Raw genomic sequence first — 12113 nt, 5'->3', positions numbered from 1 at the left:
GGGATACGTAGGTTGATGGCAACCTGCTCACTGGAAATGCACCCCAAGTCCCAGGACACTCAGTGTACACACAGGCTATAGGAACACAGCTCGTTTGAGGCTGGGGACTGACCAGGAGGGATGGCTGTGGCTGGCTCCCTCGTGTCTTCATGTCTAGTCACTTCCAAGTGGCAACCAGAAATGGAGACAGAGGACCAGGCTCCACATCTGGGGGCGGGGACACAGCCAGGCTGTGTAGGTGAGACAAAGCCCAGTCCACAGGAGATAACTGTTTTATGCCTGAAAACTGGAGTTATGACTTCTTCCACCATCTTTTTACGCTAAGAAAATAAAATTAAATTTTTTAGACTGTTCAGATGTCTTCAATGGAAAGTATTAATTTTCAACCCTATTCGAATGCTGGAAATGTGAGCATTTTCTCAATTTAACATACATATTTCCAAAAGTATCCAGGCACTTTATACTCAGATTGCTATCAGTTACTCATAAGTAACTTTTAGTATGAAATAGAGTACTTTAAACTTATGATAATTCTGAAGAAGGTACTATAATTATTGTTGCATCAAAGACAGTAACTTTTTATCCAAGAGATTTTACTCTTCTGCCGTCCCACGATTCAACAAATGAAGAATGGAACAGCTATCCGTGGAACTGTTGAAAAATAGGGAGGTGTTAAATCTTTCCTATATGACTATCATTACTAGATCCATTTATGCTTCAAAGTTCCATTCTTTATGATTAATTCTTTTAACAACTCCAATCATGTAGAGTGAGACAGTCAAAGTCCCCTTTTTTCAGACACTGAACCTTATTCCTTGAATTTATGTGTAATTAAAATACAGGCATTAGCATAGCTTTTGGTAGCAAATCTGAGGCAGAAGTCATCAATGCCTGTTCTCAGCCCACCCTCTGGTCACGGACCTGAAGTCCCCAACCGGAACAAATATCAGCACGCCCTCAGTCACAGTGTCATTCCCATTATTACCGATGTCAGAAGACAAGAGCAGCCTGTTTTATTACGGCGGCGCATGAGTGACTGACTGAACCTTCCGGGGGGACTCTGATGAAATGGGTGACTCAGAGATGCTGGGCTTCCTACTTGAAAAAAAGATCTAAATTTATTACGTTTAATGTTTAAGATAAATCATCAAACCCGACTGTATTATAAAAATGAGCTAAAATGCTGCTTAACAGACATTATTAAAGGGTCTTAAGTATGGAGCCATTTCTAATTGGTAAAAGTTCACAGATGAACACTTCTTGCAAGTACTCATTTGTAAGGACGACTTCTTCCAGTAAGAAGGCCTTTATTTCAGTGCGAGATGTAATCTAGGGGACAAATCTCCTCATGAAAGCATCGTCTTCAAGTTTGTGGACCGAATCTCAGTAGAATCCATGATTTAAATCGTATTCCTCATTTATTTTATTATGAGACAAAATCAAGGTTAAAAAATAATTAAGAATACAATTGGTGCACAGTCAAATCTAGTGTACTTTGAGTAAAACCACCTCTGTGTGAGGCAACAAATGTTAACAGCCAATCAGCTATTATTAGTCTCAAAAACAAAAACAAAACAAAACAAAAAAACCCCCAACCCCCCCAAAACCAAAAGAACAGTGCAGAAAATTATCCGTTCTGTTTTTATCATCTTGATTAGAGGATATAAACATGGGTAATTGAAAATTAATCTGTGGAAGAATATGCTGTCATTTCAATTAAAGGAAAAAGAATCATTCTTTAGCTGTCCCACCTCAGCAAAGGCACCAACCTAAACCAGGGAGCTCTGGCCTCCGCAATGGGACAGGCGCAGCGAACCAATTTCCAGGCACAAAATGCGATTTGCAAAATTGGTTTGAAGTGGTGCTGGCTCGATACCACCTCTGCTGGGGAGTGACATTAAAACTCTTGTCCACTCCCACCAAATCCCCGGCCGCGTGGCAGCCTGTGGCGTGCGCTGGACCACAACCACAGCTGCCTTCCCTGTCGGCACAAAGACGCCCTTTGGGGGCGCTGCCCCTTCGGCTTGTGTATTAGAAATTCTCCAACTACCTCCTCCCCTGACCAGGTACCTCTGGTCAGGGGAGGAGGACGAGAGAGGCCAGGACAAACTGGCCACTGTGGCTTCTTTCTCCCCTATGTGGGGCAGTGTCCCCCCGGCCACATTTCCCCCCAAAATGTAGGTTTTGAACAACTGGATATAAGAATAACAACTTCTGTTTCTGTTTGGAAAAGAGAATCCAGGACCCGCAAAAATAAGCAGTTAGAATGCCAGGAAGAGAAATATATTTTCTCATAGCTTCAAAAAATCTGATTTCTGTGTGTGTGTGGCAGTATTTACAGTTTTACATTATACCGATTTATTAAGTTGTTCATGTTACTGGTATTCTTACAGCAGATAAATGTTGTTATATCATAGCTCATTATAATCAATTTGAAAAAAACAAATACAGGGTGGGGCAAAAGTAGGCTTACAGCTGTGAGTATGTGAAACACAGAGTTTATTCTTGTATTATTATTTACTATCATTGTATTATTTATTATCATTGTATTATTTCCCACATGATCCACTGTAAATCTACTTTTGTCCCCCCCCCCCCCCCCCCGTATTTACCAGGCGCCTATGATCTAGCTGGCTACTGCAGAAGGTAGAGAAAAGTTTAAGATAGTCTTTACCTTCAAAAAGTTTACACTTCCTAGTTGGGGAGATGAGCTAAAAATGCCCCCTACACTCCCCAAAAAAGATAATTTGAGAATCTATGTCAATGCAAGAATCCATGTAAGATGGACATATATTTGGACTTACTATGAATTTAAATCACTTAATTGTTATATAACAATAAAATCTGGGCATTAACATGGTCACCTTGAGAGGTGGACTCTAGGGCACTCTACTTGATACCAATGCTGTTTTTTCTTATGATTCTACTTGGATCATCCATTCTTATGACTCTGGTTTATATTATTCCATCCACCTGATAAGGTATATGCTTTATGTTGTGGAGTAGACGTGTCTTCATCCACGCCTGTGCCTCTCCAATAGTGAGCTGCAGCCTTCTGTACAGGTGCCGAGGGGACTATAAGGACTGGAGATGTGTCTGTCCTAATTTTTAAATGTCACAAACTCGTGCAAGAGAATGGGCTTGCGGAGCGGAGGGGGGATCTTGTTATTTGAATGCATATGGTTATAGAGTCAACAAGGGATTTAAAACTCTTGCTTTGAATGACATGGTACTAATGAAACTCTCACACATTGTTTGGCTTTATCTACAGCCAAGAGACATACAGAGTTTATTTCATCGAATGCACTGGGAACACCTATCAAGGTAAAGGGGAAAGGAGAGGAACTGAGTCTGCAGGAAACCCACCCAGAGGTGGCTGTCGGGGCTCATTAGTTACTCCGTTACCAACAGTGCAGACTCTTGTGAGTACACCTGGCGAGACACAGGTTGGAAGACACTGAGGAGTGCACATCACTGGGGCCCAGAACAACCCCGTGAGTGGCGCTCGAAACAGCAGCACCCAAGCCGACAGTTGAGGTGTCTGCCTACAGCCTGAGGCTGCTTCCTATCAGCATCATTCTAATCAGTGTCCAGGAGGAAATGTCAAAGAAGAGCCCACAGAATCAAGAATCATCTTTCTGGAAAGCAGTGGGTGGCTCTGAGCCAGTCCACAAGGTAGGTCAGATGCCCGGGAAGTTCTCTGGGTACCTGCAAAAACCAAGGGCATTAAACCATCTGCCCAGAACAGAGAAATCTGAGCACTCTTGGAGACAATGCTAACATGTTAGAGATCCTAGTAAAATAAATATTAATTTCCATTGTGTTTTTGGACTCAGGAGAACAAAAAAACAAACTTTATCTTTAAGCTACCTTTGTCAAATATTGAACTATATGTTGCCTGCTTTACTTTTATTCTTTGTTCTTCCTCATACCCCCTCATTTTTATTGCGATTAGACCCCAATGGGATTTAAATATAAAATCCTTAAAAAATTTACCTATCACCCACTAGGTGTAAAATCCTCTGAATTAGTACCTATTTACAGTCTTTTTCCATTTCCCTGCCCCACTTTTCCCCCTTAAAAATCAGAAAAACATTTTCTTCCAACATTCATTTTTCAGCTCTGACTGACATTTGCAAACAGGACACTCAGAAATGTACCCTGATGGAGAACATGCCTGGCACTCGCTGGAGCCAGCGAGCAGTTAAAGAGGCAGCCTGTGGCTTTCCCTGCTCCCGTAATATGGGCCACTGACAGAAGACAGATGGACCCTTCTTTGGAGGACAGATGAAGCCACAGGCTCTATTTTGGGCTGTAAATGCTAACTTCGGTATGCCATCTCTGTGTTTCACTTCTTGGTGGCCTCGGTCCTCACGCAGCTCGTGTAGGGCCCAATGCTTCTCCATCTTCCGGGCCTCTCCTTACCGACACAGGGAAGACGACAGTATTATCATACACGCTTCAGCCCAGGAATTCCCACTTTCAAACTCTTTAATGCAACCGGGAAGGGAAAGGCTTTGTCTCCTGTTCAAGTGCCAGGCAACATGTTAGAATGATGGGAAATGGCCCAAGTTAGAGCATTAAGTAAATGAGTCTGTATCGATCTCAGTATATACTAGAAAAGGGGGTTCTTTCCTCCCAGGATTGACTGGTGAGTCTCTGAGAAGAGCAGATGACTGTAGGTCTAGGTGTTCGGGGAATTATTCTAGGGGAGCGGTTGTCTACTCTAGCTGGAGCACTAACAATGGAGAATGAGACTCAGTGAGCTTTGGGACGGTCCGTGGCCATCCACCTGGAAGCCCCTTCCTGGCACCACAATACAAGGGCACCACAATGACACCTGGCCTGCAGAAAACACGGAGCGACATGTTTAGTCCTGTTTGGTGTCTGCCTTTGCTAAGTTCTCTTCAGGCAATCCATGAACTCTCCACCCTTTTAATTTGATGCTTTTCACATTCCTAAAGAATGTGGTTCTCATCATGCAGTTGCCACAAGGGTTGCTGGTTTAGTAAACTTTGATGTCAATTTTCTTTCTAAAAATGACTTTTTGTGCACATAGTATAGCACTGTAACTGTGGTTTCTGAAATTCTGAAATAAGTGTTTTATCTTTAAGGACATTTTTTGCTATTCTGTGGTGAAGTTGTCAACACCTTCTAATATATAAGAATTTCTTCTCCTCCCCTCAATATATAATTTCTTCCATATTTTCAGATACTTACATCATCTAAGCCAATTTGTTGGCACATTTCACCCCATACTATAGAGAGAAACCACAGCGTAGATTTTAAGTGCTGACAGAGAAAGAACTGTTAATTTGCCTAGTCTGCAACCTGTGCAATTTTCTACTTCTTACATCGAGTATAAATTTCCTGATAGTCATATTGATGTTTTCTTAACTGTTGATGTGCTGGGTGAAAAAAGAAGGTGGCCTTTCTAGAGATGATTTGTTCCCTAGTTGTTACTTTCCCATGACCTGAATACTCTTAATGATGAGCAATGATAGAGCCTCACTTTGGAGACATCTGTATCTTTGAAATGCTCTCCTCTGGCACAAAAACCAAGCAAAACAAAATACAGTTCGAGGATTCAGTTTGCACTTGTGGAAGTAGGACCTGTACACATCTGGGTTTCTTTCGGTGTATACTGCTCAGCTCTCATGAGGCGATCGGCGTGGATGGCTTCCAGCCCTCCGTGTGCCCCTTGTCCTCCTGCTCAGGCCCAGAGCTGTCAGGGCTGCCTTTCCACCAAGCCCTGCAAACCATCCTTCATCACTTACTAAAGAGAACGGACCTCCATTCACCCAGCTGCCCGAGCCCTGGACTCCAGAATCATCCGTGTCACGAGCCTTTCCCTCACTGACCACACATCTAATCAGCCATCAAGACATGTCAAGGTGAATCTTCCTACAGGAGACGCCTTTCATTCCCCACGCCGCAGCCTCACGCAGGCCCTCGGCCTCAGGCGCGGGAATTACACCAACGCTTCACATTGTCCTTCCTGATTCCAGTCTCATTCTTCTGATTCATTCTCCGTGAAATGATAAGGGGCTCTTTCTAAAACGCAAATCTAGCCCTGGCCAGAGCGTTAGCCTGCGGTCCAGAGAGACCTGGGTTCGGTTCCTGCTAAGGGCACGTACCTCGGATGCAGTTTGTCCCTGGCCCTGGCCGGGGTCATGCAGGAGGCAACCAATGGATGTGTCTCCCTCATATCGATGTTTCTCTCTCTCTCCCTCCCTCCCTCCTACTCTATCAGAAAATCAATGGAAAAATACCCTCGGGTGAAGATTTAAAAAAATAATAAAAAATAAATAGAAGCCTTCAGTGGCTGAGGCCTTTTGGGTGGTCACACTTCTGAGCATGCTGTACCAGGTGCTTCACAACTACATGTCTTGCCTCTTCCTCACCTCAAATTCAGTGTGTGCATATACTGTTTTTAACACTAAATATACTGTATTGGAATCTCTGTTGACTTGTCTGTCTCCCATTCCTTACCCGAGCCACTAGGGACTAGACTGTGAAGTCCTAGAGGAAAGACGGTGTTTCAGTAAAGGGACATGTTCTCAGAGCCCAGCTCAGGGACAGCCACACAGACTGTCCAACTAGAAGTTTACTGAACGAGTGAATGGATCCATCAATGACGTGTCCACGCTCTACCACCACGATCTTACCCAACTACAGAACATTAGATTAAATGTCCCTCACAACCCAACTTCTCAAATTTCCTATGCTCATCTCGGCTGTCAAACGAACACAGGTCCGAGTATCACCTCCTTCTATCAGATGCCATGTTGTCTCCACCTTTTCTTTGCTCAGCTTCAGCCAGATTCCCTACAACGTTCCTCCTACACATAAAGTGCACGAAATCGAACTCTCATCTTCTTGAAGAGTTAATGTGCCTCCCTAAACGACTAATTTACTACTAGAGAGTGACTTAGGCACTGGGGAGAATCTGGCTCATTATTTAATAGCCAATAAGGCCAGCTGTTTCATTTCAAGAAATTAATGGTCTTTAAAACCTTTCCATATTGTACCAACTGTGCTTCTCAACAAAGAGCCAAGTGACTTTTATTAGTAAAGTTGATAAAATCCAAACCCTGTTAGTCTATGCTAGCCTTCTTCATAATACCGAGAGAGTCTTTGGGGACATCTGGTTATTTCTGCCTTACTCTTCCTGTTGATTCTTTGAGATATTTTCTTCGCTGAATTTTTTTTTGGTTGGTCCCTTGGAGACTGCAAAAGGCGGTCCGACAGCTGCACCGAGTGGCCTGCGGCGTGACCGGCCTTCGCGACGTCGTGAGGAATGCCGTTGGGCACTGAGCGGAGTGTGCCTGAGGCCGTGCGCAGCTTGTGGGTTTCAGGTTAGCTGTGCCACCTCCAGCCGCCTGAACTCACCCTTCTGTAAACAACACTCACATTCGGAGGACGTTGTATGAAACCACCTTTCTCTTATTAATATCCCGCCATTAGGCAAAAAGGTCAAGAAAAGGCTAGGCTAAGTCACAAATCCATATGAGAGACAGAGATAGAGCTGCCCTTCTCTTGTTAGCCCTTGATCAGCCTTTGAGGACATGTGGTTTTCAGGAACAAGAAGGGGGAAAGTACATTTGCCATCTACCAGTTGCTCTAGGCTTTTTAAATATCAACTGTTGCTAGTGGCACATGAACAACTATTCTCATACCCTACATACATTACACGGAGTATTTATCTAAGTAACATATGGCAGGGCTGGCTATGGCTTAATGTTAATATTTTACTTTCTTTGCGTTTCCTGTAGTTTTATGCTGCTATAATTTACAGTGGGATCGACCCAGTCCCTGCTCCAAGAGAGGCTGCTGCCCACTCTCTCCCGGGTGCGTCCCCCCCTCTCACTTCCTGGGGGTGGGAACGGAATGTTCGCTTCCAGGCGGGGAGGGTGGTGTTGGGGTGATGAGGGGGAAGGGCTGAGGGCTCAGAGGCGAGATGGATGCCATCGGGCCTGCTGTCTGGGATGGACACGCGGGGAAGGCTTGTGCCCTCCGGAAGCAGGGAGGCTGGGGGAGGAGCAGCGGTCGCAGGTGCCCACGCTGGGGACCACGGGGCAGGAGGCCACAGGACGCTGCTCGCTGACCCCTGCATTCACACCGACATGGAAGATGCGCTTCGGCACAGTACATTCCTGTTTGGGTATTTCCTGCTCAGAAAGTTTACGAATGAAATCTTCTCTGCGAAGGCATCATCGTTTCATTCAAAACAAAACTGCTAGCGAGATAGGAATCATAATACGAGGGTTTTTACAGATGACCCTTTTAAGAATTTTCAGTAAATCCTTCCAATTCCATAAATCTTACTGAGTCACAAAATGTCCCTGTCACTCCTTCCCTCGGAAATCTGTACGAAATGGTAGTCACCAAAACTTGGCGTGTCACTTGGGGGTTTCGGGCATCCTGAAACCAATCAGAGGACCGTTTAGATATGCCAGATTAAGACCCCAGATTAAGAACCTCTTCTCCCCACAGTTTCCCTGGGGCCTGAACACATCCACTAGCCAGATGGACACACGGACTATCTCAAATCTCCTTCCAGTAAAACTGCACCTTGTCACTGAAAAGGAAAGAGCAACTAGCAATGGTACGCTGCCCGCGGAGCACACGCGGAGCTCTCCTCAAGCCGCGCCGAGGAGACGGGTACGTGCTTAGGACACGCGGGCACACGTGTGAGCTCATCAGGTGCCCGAGCTCGCGCTGCACAGGGTCCTGCGGCTGGCAGAGCCCCGGAGAGGAGCACAGATACCGCAGGAGGAAGTGCCGCCTTACAAAAGAAGCCCGCTCGGGTGACCCTAATTCCTTCAGGACACGAGGACTTGGTGTCGAGTCAGGTTCCGGGGGTCCGTGTCAGGAGCCTCGGACCCTTGTGCATCCTGACGCCGGGCCTCGTGGCCATGAGAACCAGATATAAAGGCCTCAGGCCAACGTGAGAGGACCCACTGCCCGGATCTCCCACAGGATTTGTACAAAGCCACCCGACACGCGTGTCTGCACCACCATGCATTTTTTATGATTAAACATTATCACAGAGGCTATTGCCTGAAACTATGTTATGCAAGTACACTGCTGCTAAGGATGACATGTGTGTTCAGAGATTTCCTGCTGTAGAACAAATATATAAAGAATAAATAAAATAATAAATAACTGGAAGAAAATGTGGGCAAATACCCGATCTCATGACAGGAGACAACATTTTGTATATAAAAGCAGAAGAAGAAACCATAAACCAAAAGATCAAAGATTTAACTTATAAAAATGACAAATTCCTATTTACTGTAAATACAACTTAAAGTTAAATTAAGATAATGTCAATATATGGCAAAATGTTAATGTCCTTAAAGCTACATGAAGAGATCTAATAAGTCTAGAAGGTGATGGATACAAATGATACGCAAACAGATGAATTACAATGGACTGAAAGAATACAAATTCTAGTAAACATGTGAGAAAACTTCAACCTCATTAAGAGTAAAGGAATTATAAATTGAAACAGCTTATGGTCATAATTGTTATTTTTTAATCTATTAAGTTGACAGTGTTGGTGAGGGTGCAAGTTGGTAGAACCTTCTTAGAGGTTGGTCGGGCTATATCAAGAACTTCAAAAATATTCACACTCTTTGACCTAGGAGTTTATGCTGTTGCCTGCATATCTGATGACATACTTTTTGTTTTCAAGAAGATGATCTTAAGCATCTTCATTGAACTGGATGTGACTGACTCAGTTTCATAGGCTTCTTACATACAACACTGGTATTTTAGCGTCAAGTCTAATGCTCAGGTGAGATTGTGGGGACCACAGGTGCAGCATGACCAGGGCTAGAAGACTAGTCTGTGCATTTGGACAAATTCCTGCTGTTCATAATTTGAGCAAAGCATGTTGAAATCCATGCAATCCATCCTTGACCTGGTATGCACTCACAGACACCATCACAGGTCAAGCCACTGCCTTGTCCGCTGCACACATGAGTTAGGCACCTTCGTACTGGGTTTCGTTTGCAGAGGCTGTCCATAATCCCAGGAGTATTCCCAGAGGTGCTACTGTATTTCAGTGATGTTCTGAGCGTGGGCTTGACAGGAAAGGGGCTTGTCAAAGCCTCTGCATCGTTTCTGATGAACTGTGTATTTGAATGAAACAAAGAGAAACCGGAGATACATTCTCCTGGGGGTATGTTCTTGGGCTGCTCTGTTGATGCCATAGATGTTCACTGGGCACCACGTGAGACGTGACCGATTCACAGAACACCTCCTCCCAAAGTAAAATGCAGGCATCAAGACTGCCTGGGGCCATTCATAACTGTTTATTGCTCTGTCCTCAAGGCAACCAGGACTTGTCCACTCTGGCGCCCGGGCCTTCACACTCACTGGTGTAGCAGTGCCGCGGTGCCCCACTCACATCTCGCCATCACTTCGGTCCCCTACAGGACTTACTCCAAGTACTTGGCTCCTTCAGGAGCTACTACTCTAAGCCGATGAGGACGAGGACGGGAAAGATACACAGTGCAATGTCCTTGCGCCTCTGTGGGGCAGGGTGAGTGCGTCCGTGCTATTTCCGGGGCCCTAGCAGAACTGCACCCCGGGCCTGCGGCAGCAGCCTGCCTAGCGGTGCGCTGCCCACCGGCGCTCCTGCCAGTGCCTCCTGGGCCGCTTCCCAAACAGACTGCTTGCTCCAAAGTCTGTCTCCGTCTGCTTTGGGGCAAGCCTAACCCAAATTTCCAGAAGGAGGGCATTTTTTACTTTTAAGTTTGCACTAGAGCATGATGAGAACTTCCACCGTTCCTTGTTTTGTTGTTGCTGCCACAAAAGTACCAGAAACTCCCTATATCCTTTATCCAGATTCACCAAATCCTTACATTTTGCCCCTTTACTTTACAATTCATTCTCTTTCTTCCCTCCCCACGCCCTCTTCCTCTCACATACAATATGCACACACATACACATATCAGTGTACATCTGTATTATTATTTCCTGAGCCTTTGGAGAATAACCTGGGGATGTGTGCCTCTTTACCTCCAGACCTCAGTGCATATTTCGGAAGAACAAAGATATTCTGTTTTATAAGCACAGCCTCGCCTCCCCAAACGATTTCCACTGTTTCTTCTCACCCTCATGCTTACGCTTTATGGGGTCAGAACTATGCTTAGTCACAGGCTGCCAGATGGCATTAAGTCACAAATTCTTCCTATATGAGAAAAATGTGATTTCCAGAATGAAATTACACAGACAGTGATAGCTAAGACTTTGCTGTCCACATGAGCAGTAAAGACATGTCGCAACCACAGACTGGCAGCCAGGCCGTGTAATTTGCACTGATAACCTGCCTCTTTTTGTACTTTCGGAGTAGGAGGCTCTGTGGTTTATTACATCATCACCCCTGATGTGCCCGGGGTCTGCTGCTCAGTGTCAGTGAGGCACATCTGTCTAACATCCTGGATCAGCCACTGCAGTCCCCGTGCGTGTTAAGTCAGCCCTACTGCACGTTTCAGGGGCTCCTTCTGGAAGTCTGAGAGGCACCTCAAACCTGGCACCTCCCAAACCACACTCACGATCCCATCTCCAAACCCAGTCCTCTGCCAGCATTTCCTTTCTTGGGGAATGGTACCACCACCCACACTGTCGTGTGTGTATTCACTCTGGACACCTGGCTTTACTTACCGCCCCATTCCTACACATGCAATCCATCATCAAGGTCTGTCAGTTCTCCCCACCACCTTTTTCCACGTCTACTATCATCACCACCACCCTCGTACACACTACCAACATCTGTCACCTGAACTACAGCAGGAATCTTTGAACCGGTTTTCACCCACTCCCGCCTCCCTCCAGTCTATTCTCTACCCCTGTAGCTGGAAAAAGTAATTGAAACACAAATCTGATCATGTCATTATTCTGCTTAAAAGCCATGAAAGTTTCTAATTAGTGTTTGAATACATACAAACATCCTTAACTTAACCACCCAAGGTCAGACTTCCCTCTACCTCCCCTGCTCTACCCTGGCCGCCTGTCCCAGCCACACAGCTTCTGTCTGTCTCTCTCACCATGTTGTCGCCACCACAGGGCCTCTGCACGTGTTCTCTCTGCTTGGAGTAGTA

The 12113-nt window shown here is 45.3% G+C and overlaps 1 protein-coding gene across 1 annotated transcript in view; it reads right to left on the bottom strand.

Moving 5' to 3' along the window:
* PARD3B (par-3 family cell polarity regulator beta) overlaps positions 1 to 12113 on the bottom strand; it is a 979738-nt gene that overhangs the window by 29151 nt on the left and 938474 nt on the right. The window lies entirely within an intron of this gene.

The sequence above is a fragment of the Molossus molossus genome, unplaced genomic scaffold, assembly GCF_014108415.1.
Source record: "Molossus molossus isolate mMolMol1 unplaced genomic scaffold, mMolMol1.p scaffold_m16_p_11, whole genome shotgun sequence".
Lineage (NCBI taxonomy): Eukaryota > Metazoa > Chordata > Mammalia > Chiroptera > Molossidae > Molossus > Molossus molossus.
Note: the sequence above shows the minus strand (reverse complement) of the source record. Positions and strands in the feature narration are given on the sequence as shown.